At 35.9% G+C, this 16284-nt stretch overlaps 1 long non-coding RNA gene across 1 annotated transcript; it reads left to right on the plus strand.

Annotated features, from left to right (window-relative positions):
* The first annotated feature begins 3991 nt into the window (after window positions 1-3991).
* LOC113277710 lies at window positions 3992-5130 on the plus strand. The gene is made up of 3 exons (XR_003325081.1): window positions 3992-4612; window positions 4696-4822; window positions 4938-5130. It is a non-coding gene; the product is annotated as an uncharacterized LOC113277710 (long non-coding RNA).
* The last annotated feature ends 11154 nt before the right edge of the window (window positions 5131-16284 follow it).

Consider the following 16284-nt stretch of genomic DNA (forward strand, 5'->3'; position numbering starts at 1 on the left):
TCTCGATTATAGTTTTACACCAAACAATTAATAAATGTTGAGATGAGATGCATATTATGCAGATAATAATATGATTTTGCGTATGTAGCTCGACTTTTTGTTACATTTGTCTATTTTAAGTTACCAAGCAAGTTCAAAAATCCTTTACGAGATTTCAGGTTACGAGTATGGTTTTTGATCGCTCACAGCAACAATTTATAGTTCACAAGAAATTAGTTATGGGCTGTAAGAATTTTTATCCATGAGATGCATATTTTGCAAATAAAAGTAGACTTCGATCTATGTCATCCCATCTCATTTGAATCTCAAAGATCCCGCAAATTTATTTGGTTATGATTTTTTGTTATATGTGATTACATATCATGCCTAAACTAACATAAATTCTTTTGATTCAATATTCAAACTTCTTTTAATTTGAATATACTTGCGGATTTACATAAATTCACATCGTGCTCTGGATTTTGGACTTCTTAATCTAATTCCATCTCATCGGATTACAAGAGATGTACATGAATTAATAAGAATTAAGTACTAACCAATTAGTCACATGTACCTAAATTAGTGACCCTCATCGAATTTACTCCGCCTAGAATTCGACTGTGAATAAGCAGTCGAATGTTTTAAGTAGTCTCCAGTTATCCAATATCATTTGATATAACTAGATTTCTCCGGGATTCTATGAGTTTATATGGTTACCTAATAATTAAAACCAAATTACCATCGGATTCACTTAATTAATTTCTCTTGCTATCCGCCAATCTTACTCAATGTCGGTCGATTTTACTCAATTTCTCCGGTTATCTATTTATTTTAACCAAATGTCCATCGAATTTAGTCAATTTCACTATTAATCTTGTCTGATATAGCTTGACCTCACTTAAATTCTCATAGATTCCATGGGTTTATATGGTTATCAATCGATTCAAATAAAATTTTGTCTAATTTCACTTATTTCACTTGTCATCCGTCGTCATTTTACCTGATATCGGCCGGCATCACTCGTATATACTCATAATGAAAAGGGATTTTTAATAAAGTAGCCACCTTTTTGACACATAATTAACAAAGTGGCCGTTTTTTTTAATTATTTTATAAAGTGGCCGAGTTAGAACTTTTCCGTCCCGTTTTTTTCAAAAAACAGTAACGGCAGTTAACTTAACGCGAGTCAAGGGTATTGTAGACCTTTTACAACCTAGTCAACTCGCGACTCGACTCATCTTCTTTTTATTCTTCTGTTCTTCTCCGGTGATTTTTCATTCCCATGGAACCCTAACAAATTATTGAAATCAAACCAAATTCAACGGATCATTACCAAAATTTGTATACATCTCTAGAATTAACCCATCTTAATTAAAGAAAAAAAACAAGATCATCCGAGAAACGTACAATTATGAACCCTTACAATTAAAAACAAACAGGAGAGACAAATTAACAATCGATAAAAAACCAATTGAAAAGCTTAATCAAATTAATCAGCTTTTAATTATTCAATCAATTGTTCAATCACAACATAAACCAGCAAACTTAGAAACCCAAAAAGAATAATGATTGGAGTCAACAGAAACAAACCCTAATCAACTCCTTTTTCAAAAAAAAAAAATCCAACTTCAAGTGGTTTCTGTCATCACCACGATCAAATCCTTCAGAGTTTAATTCGATTCCCATATAGAAGACTTGAATCAATAGAAAGAAATACGGGATTGAAAGCTTACCGTTACCCTTTTACCCCAATCGAGAGCATTGTTGGTGGTCGAAGAAAGAGTTGGAGGAACAGAAAATAAGAAATGGTTGAAGTTAAATGGTCGGGGGAGAAACGAGAATGGTTTGGGTACAAATCAATCGAGTTATCATGTAAGAACAACCATTGAAGAACAACCATTGCCGCAAGATAGGTTAATGAAGGAGGAAAAGAATATTAAGGATATGGTAGTAAGTTTAGGCACAAACATTGACTAAGTCCACTTGTTGGACCATTTTGGTGGGACCAGGTGAAATAGTTAACGGAAAGGCCAGTTTATAAAAGATTTAAATTTTTTGGCCGGTTTATTAAATATTTGGATGGAAGCTGGCCAGTTTATTAATTTGTCCTAATGAAAATTCGCCATCCACACGCGTTAAACCATCTGCATGATTTTAATTTTAATCTGGCCAATGGAAAATCAAAGACTTCAGTCATGTGGATTGCCACCTTGTACAATGGAGGCAAAATTACCCGGTAAGTTTTGGGCCGGGTAAATTTTTGGGGAAAAAGAAATTTGCGGGAATTTTGGCGCGTTAATTATTTCTTTGGCGCGCAAAATATTTTGAAAACCAAAGTTCTCATTTTATAACTCAAAACTCGAAACCCGACAACTTCATTCGGTTATTTTCTTTTTCAGAAAACCAGATCTCTCACCGCCATGCTTCTCCTCTTCCAGTTATGATGCTGGGCTTCATAGTCTCAGAGATATTGTTAATTGACTCCTAAACTTTTTCGATCCATTTGCGCAAATACCATTAAAATCTCCAAAATCCAGGTTATGACGCTGCACTTCGTAGCCTTAGAGAGATCGTTAATTGATACTGTAAATTTGAAATTAGGGGTCTGACTGTATATGCTTTTCACTACTGACAATTGGGTTCCACTTAAAGTTAGTTTTCTGACCTTCCATATCTATATTGACATTCGCTTATAACCTGTTTGACATAACTACTCTGAGAGTTTTCTCTCACATTTGGTTACTTCGATATTGATGAACTCGATTTATGTTTTATGTTTCAGATGGAGTTTGGATTCTTAATGAGGTTGCTTGAAAGAGGGTAAGACGATGAACTGGAGAATTTTTTGAGGTAATAATTGCTATATTGAGTCATGATGTAGCTAATCAATAAAAGTAAAATAGTAAACACAAAACATGAGGTGAACTTGCATTCTGTAGAGTCACTCTTTGCTTAGAAAAGAAGTAACTCTTGCTTCAGGTAGTCGTTTTTGTAATTGGGTTCATCTTTTTCGGCATATATTATCAAAAAACAAAAGGTAAGAGTACTATACAAATTCTGTTATATTTGCCTTGTTGCATGGTCTTTATCTTACTTCACTAACTTATGAGTCTGTAGTTTGCTGTACAAACTCATCCTAAATTGACTTCCCAAAAGTAAAGGAGGTTACTACAAGGACCGAAGGTTTTGTTTATTTTGCCAAACTCCCGCTTAGTCTGATGTGAGAATGCTAAAAACAAACTTCGTTACCAACCCTTCGTGTATTGATTTATTTTTTCTTTTTTAGTGTCGGTTCCTTAATATCTGTCTATTGATTAACCAAGACCTATATTGGCATGTTTGTGCCTCTTACTTTTCTTAGAGTGGAAGTGAAATTGACACTCTCTTTTCTGCAGAACAATTATGGGTCACAAAAAAAACTGGAGACAGTTTGAAAAATGTCTACAAGTCTTTCGTGGCTGATTACCCAATTGTATCCATTGAAGACCCATTTGATCAGGATGACTGGGAACACTATGCTAAGATGACCAGTAAGGTCGGATAACAAGTGTAGATCGCCGCGGATGATCTCCTTGTCACTAATCCCACTGTATTATATCTGAATAGTGAAAACTTCAAATTATTGTTTGAATACCAGGCTTTTGATTTAATTATTATATGTGTGGTCACAGTGTGTCGCAAAACCAATCAAAGAAAAGTCCTGCAATGCCCTTCTATTGATGGCTTGTTGTTCTATATGAGGATCATATGTTTTAATAACATGAGAATTTTCTGAATAGGTCTTTTGTTTTTCTGCTAGGTCAACCAAATTGGTTCTGTGACTGAGAACATTGAAGCGGTGAGAGTGTCTAAGCACGCTGGATGGGGTGTTATGGCTAGCCACCGAAGGTAGTACTCAATACTTTATTGGTTATTTAATATATTCATTTTATTAGATGCTGAACTAACATCTACTATATGCGGTGCAGTGGTGAAACCGAGGATACTTGTATTGCTGATCTCTCTATTGGTTTGGCCACGGTGAGCTTGCTTGTTTATTTATTAGTTATAGTTGTTATCTTTTGCCTTTGTTTTCTGTTTATATGCTCCCTTTGTACTGTGTATGTGTGATAAATGAACTTTTTTGTGAAGTACAAACTGGTAACTGATAAATGATAAAAGTTCTCAGTAAAGATCAATGTTCCGGGTACTTGGCCGAGCCTTATTTTGTTTGATCTGAATATGTTTTAGTGATGTTAGAGAGGGTATGAATGACTCTTACTTAATTGTCATCACTGGGGTTCCGTTATCTCCTCTTGACTTATTTGCTGATGGATTTTAAAATTTCAGCGCAATGAAGTTCTATCATCAAATTCATACAACTGGACTCATGCTTCAAGTTGGTGAAACTAAGATTGGTTAATTGATTCCTTGTATTTGCTTATTAAATTTTTTTTCTAGTCTCACAGATAATTGCTTAATTTTGCGAAGTATTCTCTTATTAAGGGTCAATACCTAGCTGAAGTGAATGTTGTCAGCACATCCAGAACAATGTTATACTTGATCATGTCAAGTTGATGTCGAACTTCCAAGGTCCTTGAGCTCTAGTGACCCCGGCTCAATAATTCCTTGAGCTCCAGCAATTTTTCTCAAGGTTTAAACTTGCCGCAGAGCTATCATAGTCATATACTTCACCCTTGAATGTGGATATATGGTTATAATGTGGTATTTTTGCAGGCATCTAATATGGATGGGTCTTATTTATATGAGGAGTTGACTACCTATCTAGCTAGTGCTACTCGTTCTAATCTGCATATGGCAAATGAGTTTGCTTAATTTGTCTTCCTGTTTGCATACAATTCTTGTAAGTTCAAGTTTATTTGTGAACAATAAAGTTCAATTAATTGTCTTGGTTGCACTTGTTTTATAGGAAATAAACAGGGATTTTTATTGTTGTTTCTATCTTCAATGTGATTCAGATGGAAGTGGAACAGAGCTTCACAAGGAATTTGCTGGAAGTATTGAAAATATCCTTGGAGCCTCACAAGGTTTTCTTGGAGAACATAGAAATGAATAAGAATGTGTTGCAGTTTGTTCACATTCTAGCATTTTTTTTTTTTGTTTTTTGCTAGAATCGTTTATGCTTGTATTTCAATATTTTCTGATTACGACATCCGCATTCCAATGTTTTCTGACTCATTTAATTCTTTTTTGTGGCTCAAAAGGTTTGTTGTTACTCGTAGCAAGGCTATACTTTATTTTTGTGCCCGTAGTATACTTTTGTTTCCTCGTTTGATTGGGGGCCATGACATTTTATTTGCACCCCAAAATTTTTAAGGGCGTATTAATCCGACTGTGAACATACTGTTTTATCCTTGACTATTTTTTTTTTCAAATGACGACCCTAATTAACGACCCTTCATAGACATTAACGATAGTTTAAAGTCGTCATATACATAATTAAAACAATAACGACTCTTCCAAAGGGTCGTCAGGGAATTGATTATGTATATGACGATTCTAAGCTATCGTACATTTCCGCCATTAATGATGAAGATAACGACTCTTTTTAGAAACTAACGATTGTTTTTAACGACACTTCTAAAACATTAACGACTGTTTACAGTCGTCATATACGTATTATTTATGTTTATGACGACACAAAACTGTCGTACATTTCCGCCATTAATGAATCTTCGACAGTTTAGAGTCATCACTGAAACAGTCGAAAAATTAACGACTGTTTGGGGTCGTCACTGAAAATTTTCAATACCATGACGCGCCTTTTCATACAGATCTGGGAAAAAAAAAAAATCAGACACAAAATTGCAGACAAAAAATCTAAAAGAAAAAAGAATTAAACTCAAATTAAATCAGATTATCACTAATTATTTAGGGACGTTTTAGCCATTTAAAAAATATTTTTTTAAGGAGTGATCCAAATTAGGATTGGGTGACCTTTTCTATTCTCTAGTACAAGGCCCCCAATTAAAATGTTTGCCCCCAATTAAACTAGGTTTTGTTTGGGGTAGGACTGACGTTCAACCCAAAACCATTAGCCATGAACAACTAAATGCAGCCATCCAAAGAAAAGATGAGAAGGAAGCTGATAATGACGTGGTTTACACCACACGAAGACCATAACATTGAATTTGACTATGATATGAGATTCTAATAGCCTGCAATTGGGCAAGGTGCAGTCTGTGCATGCTGTTCACGTGCATACAATAGTGTTTTTTTTTTTTTCAAAATTAGTCATAAAAACTCAAGGTGACCAAACTTGTGGTACAAAAACCTCACTCAAATGTTGGGATCCATTAAAATTCCATCATAAACAAAATTGATACAAAAACCCCAAATTTTTAAAAATTGATACAAAAACCCCAAATTTAAATGTTGGTTTCATCAATTTTTTTGATGAAACCAAAATAAAATTTGATGAAACCAACATTTAGATTTGGGGTTTTTGTGTTAATTTTGTTTTGATGGGGTTTTTGTGTTACTTTTGTTTTGATGGGTTTTTTGTGGAAGGATGGTGATACCTCTAAGGTTATAACTCGCGGACCGTTTTTTTTTTTGGGTACATTATTTATGTCCTTACTTTTGACACCCAATAAATATATCCTTGTACAACAATAAATATGTCCCTACTTTTTAATAACCTTATCCATTTAAAATTAGATTACCTTAATACCCTCATCCATATAATATTTTTCTTTATTTCAAAATGAAACAAATTTTTTCCTCTACCACTTCACCACCACCATTAGCACCGCCACCACCAACATTCAACTACCATTCCACCACCACCGTTCAATGACCACCACCTACCAACCGCCACCACCACTAATATTCCATCACCGCTCCTTCACCACAACCATTACACCACCACCAGTCCTCCACCACCACTAGTCCATCGCCGCCGCCATCACTAGTCCTCCGCCGCCACCACCACCGCCACCGTCGTCGCCGCCACTGGTTCGGATATTTTTGTATCAACAATAGTAGTTGATCCAGATAAAAATAGAACCAACAGTAGAAGTTGATCCAATTTAGGGGATCAACGATGGTAGTTGATCCAAGAAAAAAAAGGATCAACAGTAGAAGTTGATCCAATTTAGGGGATCAACAATGGTAGTTGACTCCCTAAATTGGATCAACAACAGTAGTTGATCCCATAAAAAATTGGGTCAACAACAGGAGTTGATCCATAAAATGGATCAACAATAATAGTTGATCCCATAAAAAATCGGGTAAACAACAGTAGTTGATCCGTAAAAACATATAAACAAACAACAATTGATCATTACCTGTAGCTTCAGTCATGCTACCATTGCACCACACCATCAACAAATGCAACCAAAATCACACCCAATCTCCACCACAATCATACTCAAACTCAATCACCAACATTACCACAAACATCCAGAACCACCAATATTTATTAAAAAACACCACCAACCCCAAAAACATCACCAAAAAAAACAGATATTGAACTCGATCTCTAACACAGATTCAAACCCCCATTAAAACAATACCAACAGTTCCCATCACCAACTGTGACCCAAAATCAAACATAATAACGATATCCATTAATCATCGATAACAAAATAACCTTTGCAACAGGAGTTCATCCCATAAATGGGATCAACAACCGTAGTTGATCCATAAAAAATTGGATCAACAACAACAATTGATCCCGCTTGTAGCTTCACCACCGTTGTGTCTCTCTGAAAAGTTCCCAAACCTACACAAGCACCATCACCGTCTCAAAGGCAACAAAATCACACTTAATCTTCACCGTCACCGCCACCACCACCACCAAAAATAATCAGAACCACCACTATCTCTATCTCCAATTTTATCATCAATATAATCAATCGAAACAATAAAATTTCGTTTCCAGATTGTTCATATCTGAAATCGATCAATTGATGTTTTTGCTTGAAATGATTTACAAGGATAATGATATACTTATCTGCTCAATCGTTTTTGATGATGCTAAAATCAGATCTCGACATCTCTGAATTTGATTTTGAAAATTAATCTTTAAAAGAAGAAGAAAGTTTCATCTTATGTTGATACTTGTGGATCGAATCGCGAACCAGTTAACGACGGCGAAGCTCGTGGTAGTTGCAGAGCTAGAGACGATGAAGATGGTGGTGGTGGGTTTGGTTTGATTTTCAATCTCAGATCTCAAATCTACTCTCTTTCACTTTGAAATTGTGGTGGTGGCGGTGGTGGTGACGTTCCCGGTTGTGGTAGCGGCTATAAAAATGGAGGTGGTAGTGGGAGAGATGGAAATGGTGTTGGAGTTCGACTGATGCTGTATTGGAAGAAGATGAAATAAGAACGGAAGGTTAAATAAGGAAATTTGGTGAAAAAGAATTCTAATGAAAATTTCAATAATGCCACTAGGGATATTTGTAAAGAGGATTAGGAATATTTGTGAAGGCCCATCATAAGGAGGGACAATAATTCAATTTCCACTTTTTTTTTTCTTTTTCTTATGAGGAATTTAACCCTTTTATGTCTTGTTTTGGTTGTATGGAACTTTGGGACCATATATGGAAACTTAAAGTGATGCCGAGACTCTGGGAAGTACAGAACTTTTCTTTTCTTTTTGAGCAAATTTTTACCACTTCAGTATGAAACTACAACGTATTTTGTTTATTAAGCTATAGTTACAAAGGAGTATCTTTCTTTAACTTTTGGCGATGGAGATTTTGGACTTAGCCTTCATTATTCTTAAAACAAACAGAGATTTCTTACAATTCGCTTCGTAACTGTTAAGAAACTCATTTTGCATAGACGCAGAGTGTTTTATAATTACTAATTTACTCTGCAACAACCTTATGTGTACAAAATTAAACTGTGATCACACTATCATGTCTAGACTAATCAGAATAGGGGCTTAGTGACAAGGCCTTGATACACCAACAACTTAGTCACTCCCTCATTAAATTAATTACTCCTCTTAAGTTAGGCTACTAAGATGCTTAAGTTGGTTCCCAAAAGTAGCTCAATGAATGTGCCTACTGTAGTGGGCATGGTTAGTTCCCAAAGATCTAATCAACTAGGCTTTCTGGTAGTTGTATTACTTTAGTGGCTAAATACAGGGTTAGGCAACTAATATCCCGCCGTTGTTTTTTTCCAAGTGGTTGAATGTCTCAAGCCACTAGTGCATTTGTTTAGTTGGCACATACTTATTTCCAATGGCGTTTAGAAACTGTAGTTGCTTGTCGTTTAGTAGCTTAAATCAATACACACCCCCATTTGCTTTCCCTAGTGGCTTAAACTGTTAAGGCAACTAAACTTCTGTGATGTTGAAAAATTTTAGTAGCCTTTGGTCAGTTTTTTTGTAGTGAGTACAATTGAAATAATTGGCTTGAGATTTTATATCTCCGATAGGAAAGATAGAAAAGTAATCACAAACAGTTAGTCTCATCGTTTTTGATTCCACAATATCTTTTTTCGTTGTGTCGATTAAGATTATTGTGAGGTGATCAATAATACTAAGTTGTTCTTCGGGAATATAAGACCGGTTTATTGATTGGTTCCTGTTCACCTTGATTTATCAAAAGACGGAACAAAACTCGTATGTATATTCGTGGGAGACGGATTTATCTATTACCGTAGACTTTTCTGTGTGATACAGATTTGTTTATTAAAGTATTCGACTTTGGGTCGTAGAAACTCTTAGTTGTGGGTAAGATCAGCTAAGGGAATCAAGTACGTAGCATCCTGCTGGGATCAGAGGCGTAGGAGCATAACTATACCTTGGATCAGTGTGAGATTGATTGGGGTTCAACTACAGTCCAGACCGAAGTTAATTTGGAGTAGGCTAGTGTCCGTAGCGGCTTAATACATTGTGTGTTCAATCTGGACTAGGTCCCGGGGTTTTTCTGCATTTGCGGTTTCCTCGTTAACAAAAATATGGTGTCTGTGTTATTTCTTTTCCGCATTATATTTTGTTATATAATTGAATTATCACAGGTTGTGCGTTGTTCAATCAATTAGAATATCCGACCTTTTGGTTGTTGATTTAAATTGATTGACACTTGGATATTGGTCTTTGGTATCATCCAAGTTATCTCTCTTTGATAAAGACTCGCAGATTTCTATTTACTTGAGTAAAGATCAAATCGAGAGATTGAGATATAAACTCTTTGATATACTTTTATCTAGATTGAATCTGACTGTCTAGTTGATTCTCTAGAAAGTATATTGGAGTTTTTCCATACAGATTGCTAATCGAATTGTTGGGTGTGGTTGTTGTACCCCCGCTTTTTCATTTGGTATCAGAGCAGGCAAACACGTTTAAGACCTTACAAGTCTGTGTTTGTAGTGATCTGACTCTATGTACAGAAGTGTTATCTCATTAAATGCACCACCAGATCCAGGGATTCTAGAATTCTCTTCTGTAACTGATTTATTAAATCCATAGAAGAAATTTTGTCCAGACCACCACCTGGTTTAAAAACTCTTGAAATCTTTTGTGGAATTGAAAAGAAACTTGAAAGCCTGTCTTCTGACGTTGATATATTTCTCCAAAATGAGCAGGAATCTCTTGAGAGGCTAAACCAAGCTGTGAAAAATAATATTTGTGTAGAGGTTGATATTGATTATGTCATCAATAAGCGTTGTGCTTCTCTTCTTGAAGGTTCTAGCAATAACCTGCAAGTTTTGGTCCAAGAGAAGTTTAAATCTCAGTCACATGAATACCTCGTTACCCATAAATTGTGTCTTTACCCAATTCCTAATATGTATTTTCAAGATGGCTTTAGACAAAACTATTGTCAATCTCTGATAAAATGGAAAAAGAGAAATCAGATCTTCAAAAGGCTCTTAATTCTGAAAATGCTCTTTGATAGTTCTATGACAATTGTGTTCTGGGATGGTCTCAGTTTTTCGAGATGTAAGAGTTGTTGGAAAGAAGCTCTCTCATGGTGTTATGATGTGCAAACACTGTTAGACTCATGGTTCACCTTGTACCAAACACGTCCTTGGTTGACACACGAGCGGTTCGCACACGTTGTTTCAGGAACCATCTCATGAACGAGTCTAGTACTAGAACGTGTCAAATTGTTTGTTTGACATCTAAAAAGAAAATTTCTCATTCTCGTTATCTTCACCGTCTTCTTCAGTTCGAGAACTCAAGAGAAAAACCAACAGTTCGCATACTTCTCCCTCCCCTGTCGATTTCTTCTCTCAATCTTCTTGCTAATAGATTGTAATATTGGAATCAGAAAAAGATACTGCTTCTTGGGTCAAAAACAATTTGTTCTTCAAAGTTCGTGTATGTAATTCACCATTAGCACCAATTCGAAAACCAAGTAAGTTTTCAATTTCGTTCTTGTATTCTTTGCAATCATGAGAAGAAGAAGAACTAGGCATGTAGGGAGTTCAAGCCAACAAGCTAGAGATGAATCATTCTTTGACCCTAGTCTCGGTGCTAGGTTCATCAACCATGCCGCTCGCGAACTGTACCTAGTGCTCAAAAACAAAGCACCCATATGTGAAAGGTACTATGATGCATCCAAACTGGATGTTCTCGGTTTGGTCGGGTTTTTCAATAAGCATGATTGGGGAATAATTCATAAACCTCTAGGAAGTGTTCGTGTTGATACGGTCGCTCAGTTTTACGCTAATATTCATGATGAAGACACTGTTCTCCGTTCTTTCAAAATCATGGTTGGAGGCACTATTTTTACTGTGAATCGTTCTGTCATCTCCGACCTGCTTAGTGTACCCCTAGGAGGTGAGAGATATCCTCCTCCTGAGTTTGGTAGACTTCCCTTAGGAGTATTGTCAAACAGGTTGTTTGATAAAGACCTCTCTCGAAATGATGGTAAGGTTTATGTAAGAGGAGCAGGATTGTTTCTCAAAGTTGCAGCTAAACTTATTGTGGCAAATATGATGCCCCTTACTTGTGACAACAACTCTTGGACCAGGGGACTTACTGAGTTCATCTACTACATTATTGAAGAGAGAAATATTGACTTCTGTGGAATTATCATTGATCAAATGATGAATGTCAGATATAACACAGGAAAGAAACCAGGTTTCCCTTGTCTCATTTAAAGAATTTGTGCTAACTCTAATATTCCTGTCTTTGGCTCTGATCTTGGAGGACCAACTGTGATGACTATTTCAAGCATTGAGAAGATGAGGCCCTCTACAGTCAGGGTAGACTCAAGAGCTCATAGGACTCCAACTGCTGAAGAACTGTCTCGCCTTCAAGCAGAACTTGCTGAACAACGAGAAGAAAATGTGGTTCTCATAGAGCAAGTAGATTAAGCAGGAAATGCTGTTCCAGAGCTGCTAGAGAAGTTTTATGAAATTGAAAGATATCATTATGAATGGAGTGATTGATCTCTCATACCTATATCTGTCTTTGGAACTATCTGTTTAAACTTCTCTTTGTTGGATTTAAAGTTTATGACTCCGTGGTGTAATAACTTTTTATGGCACAATGGTTTGGATGATTATGTTTTTAAATCAAATGCTATTTGCGTTAAATCCACAAGAAGTGCAGATTACCTTGTCAAAAGTAAAGTCTTTCATAAGTCGATATGCATGTATTGACAAAAGAATGAATGGGCTTTTGACAAATACAAAAGTTAAGCCTATATTGTCAATTATTGATGGAAGATAGGTTAAAATCTTTTGTTTGCAAGGATTATGTCTATTGTATGTCATTGTTAGTGATGGAAAATAGAATGAATCCTTGTGTATTCCGCAGTAATTGATCTTCCCTGATCCATATTTTATGTATTACTGTGAGGCTCCGTAAAGTGTCTTATGTTGAGCATTAAACAACCAAGTTGATTATTTTTGATTAGCTATGTTGTTGTTCCGTGAGGTACTTTATGTCGAGCATTTTCAACTAAGTTAATCATGTTGTTTGGTTATTTAGTTGTTGCTCCGTAAGTTTTCTTATGTCGAGCATGACCAATTAAATTGATTACTTTTGTGATTAGTTTGGTTGTGTATTTCAATTAGATTAATTATGGGTTCTCTTGTGATTAATCTAATTGTATATTTTAATTCTCCATAAGTTCACTTATGTTTGAGCATTTGTCGATTAAATTAATCATGGGTTCTCTTGTGGTTAATTTAATTGCACTTTTTGGATTCAAATTCATACTTGTATGTGATTTGTTATGTCCAAATAAATCCTTCCTTTCTTTCGAAATTAAGGTCGCTCTTGTTGTTCTTTCGGGAATGACATTTAATGGGGGAGAGTTCTTTTGAACTTGCACTTAATTTCCATATCTTTGTGGGGAGTGCGGCTTTGGAATATTATAGGGGTTATCTTGTATCTTTATAAACTCCTTGATGAATGCATTTAGCTTCGGATTTATGATTGCATCTAAAGAACAATTTGATATTTTTGCTTTCTTTTGGTCAAGAAATGTCTCTTTCGGAAATTTCATTAGGATCCCGTTCTTGTACCTTTGCCAATTTTATTGACAAAAAGGGGGAGAATTAATATGTAGTTCACACTACAAATACATATGGTTTTTGGATCATTATGTAAGGGGGAGTGGTTTCCATGTGAGATGGAGTATTGACTAATGGGGAGTGATACATATCACCATAGTATTGTTGTTGAAGTTGTGGTACAATTGGACTTTCACGTTGTGTAATGATATTATGACACTGTATAACAATGATTGAGAACTATTGTTTTCTTGTTGTCATAGCAACGTATTTTCAACAGCGATGATGCTAAACTTACAACCTTTGGGATCATTGGAGTACTTGGAAGTGACGAAGATTTCGAGTAATGTTGAAGATTAGGCATGTGGAATAGCAGCTACAAAAGTTAATTTATTTATTTTTTGTACTCCATATGTATTAATAGTTTTGCCACTAAAATTGACAAAGGGGGAGATTGTTAGAGCATTGCTCGGTCGAACTCGCATGCATTACTATCTCAAGCATGTTTGCCAATGTTAGTGATCAAAACTATAAGTCTTGATTTATAGCCTATATAGCTAAAGGTCTCGGACTAGGATAGAAAGTATAGTTGAGCTCAAGAACTCCATGGAAATCATCATACAAGACGAAGGACTACTCAAGGAACTGGTGGATCTTCATCGACTAAAAGGTATATGGAGACTTGAACTTATCTGTCACTCAAAAGTCTATATATTCTATCTCCTACTCTTGAGACAAAAGTCGTTTTGATATATCGACTTTCATTATGCACATTTGCTATTTCGAGCGGGGTCTATCTTGCCTATCTATTTCTCGAAATATGTGTTGGTAAGCTTTCGCTTTAGCCGAATTTATCTTTACCTAGTGACGAAAGTCATATTATGATTCAATCACTTTGAAAATTGCTCTGACAAAATGGTCTGTGAATAACGACTATATTCGTCCTCTGAGAATGTTTCAATGATTGAAATGAGAGTTTAGATTACATAACCATTGGTAGGATATAAGCATTATTATGGAAACACATATATGTATAAGTCCTTATTCCTTGAACCAAAGTTTGCGAACTTTGTTGATCAAGAGAAATGGAAGTGGCGTGAGCCAAGTCCGCGAACTGGCGGAAGTTCTCGACCCGAGAATTTCTGCTGGAGTTTGTGAACTCCTTCCATGAGCTTAAGCCCGCGAACCCAGTCCGCGAACTTGAGCAGGTTATATCTAAAACCGGTTGTTCTTGAACTCATGTTTATTTAAACTAAGGAATTCTTTTGCAAACCGTGGCTATAAAGTTCATGAACCGATTCAAGTGCATCAAACCGTTTTTGCTTCGATTGTGTCTTGTGTAGTTACATAAGATCTAAGCAATTGAACAACTCTCTAACTAGTTCATTTGAACTAGTTATGGTGAAGAAGAATATGATTGAAAGTAATCATATGGCTAACCATTTGGTTAACTATTGTTGAACCAACAAATGTTAATGTTTGGGAACGGTTCGTAAACCCAAAATTGGACATTTCATTTGTGTGTAACAAGCAAAGTTTTCGATCCAACGGTTGAGAAATATTATCTTGAATCTAATCAGGTTTTCATCTAACGGTGAATATTGAATGCTTTGTTACCAAGCTAACATTGATTGCAAACCCTGATTTGAAAACTATATAAGGGAGAATTCTAGCAACTGGGAAACCTAACCCCACACCTTACGTGTGATACTACTTGCATATCTAGAGTCGATTCTCCTTTAACCTTTGGTTTCTTCTTCTAAACCAGGTTAACGACTTAAAGACTTCATTGGGATTGTGAAGCCAGACCGATACTACTTTTCTTGTAGTTGTGTGATCCGATATTGCATCTTCTATCGTTACGAGTACAATTGAAATAATTGGCTTGAGATTTTATATCTCCGATAGGCAAGATAGAAAATTAATCACAAACACTTCGTCTCATCGTTTGTGACTCCACAATATCTTTTTTCGCTGCGTCGATTAAGATTATTGTGAGGTGATCAATAATACTAGGCTGTTCTTCGGGAATATAAGACCGGTATATTGATTGCTTCACGTTCACCTTGATTTATCAAAAGACGGAACAAAACTCGTAGGTATATTCGTGGGAGACGGATTTATCTATTACCGTAGACTTTTATGTGTGATACAAATTTTTTTATTAAAGCCTTCGACTTTGGGTCGTAGCAACTCTTAGTTGTGGGTGAGATCAGCTAAGGGAATCAAGTACGTAGCATCCTGCTGGGATCAGAGGCGTAGGAGCATAATTGTACCTTGGATCAGTGTGAGATTGATTGGGGTTCAACTACAGTCCAGACCGAAGTTAATTTGGAGTGGGCTAGTGTCTGTAGCGGCTTAATACAATGTGTGTTCAATCTGGACTAGGTCCCGGGGTTTTTCTGCATTTGCGGTTTCCTCGTTAACAAAATTCTGGTGCCTGTGTTATTTCTTTTCCGCATTATATTTTGTTATATAATTGAAATATCACAGGTTGTGCGTTGTTCAATCAATTATAATATCCGAACTTTTGGTTTTTTATTTAAATTGATTGACACTTGGATATTGGTCTTTGGTACCATCCAAGTTGTCTCTCTTTGATAAAGACTCGCAGATTTCTATTTTTTTGAGTAAAGATCAAATCGAGAGATTGAGATATAAACTCTTTGATATACTTTTATCTAGATTGACTCTGACTGTTTAGTTGATTCTCTAGAAAGTATATGGGAGTTTGTACATACAGATTGCTAATCGAATTGTTGGGTGTGGTTGTTGTACCCCCGCTTTTTCAACCGTACCTAAACGTGTATATTGAGTTGGCTCAATAACAATTAACTGAAGTTAGCCATATGAAAACTTTTGTATTAACCGCATTCATCT

This window comes from Papaver somniferum, chromosome 5 (genome assembly GCF_003573695.1).
Source record: "Papaver somniferum cultivar HN1 chromosome 5, ASM357369v1, whole genome shotgun sequence".
Lineage (NCBI taxonomy): Eukaryota > Viridiplantae > Streptophyta > Magnoliopsida > Ranunculales > Papaveraceae > Papaver > Papaver somniferum.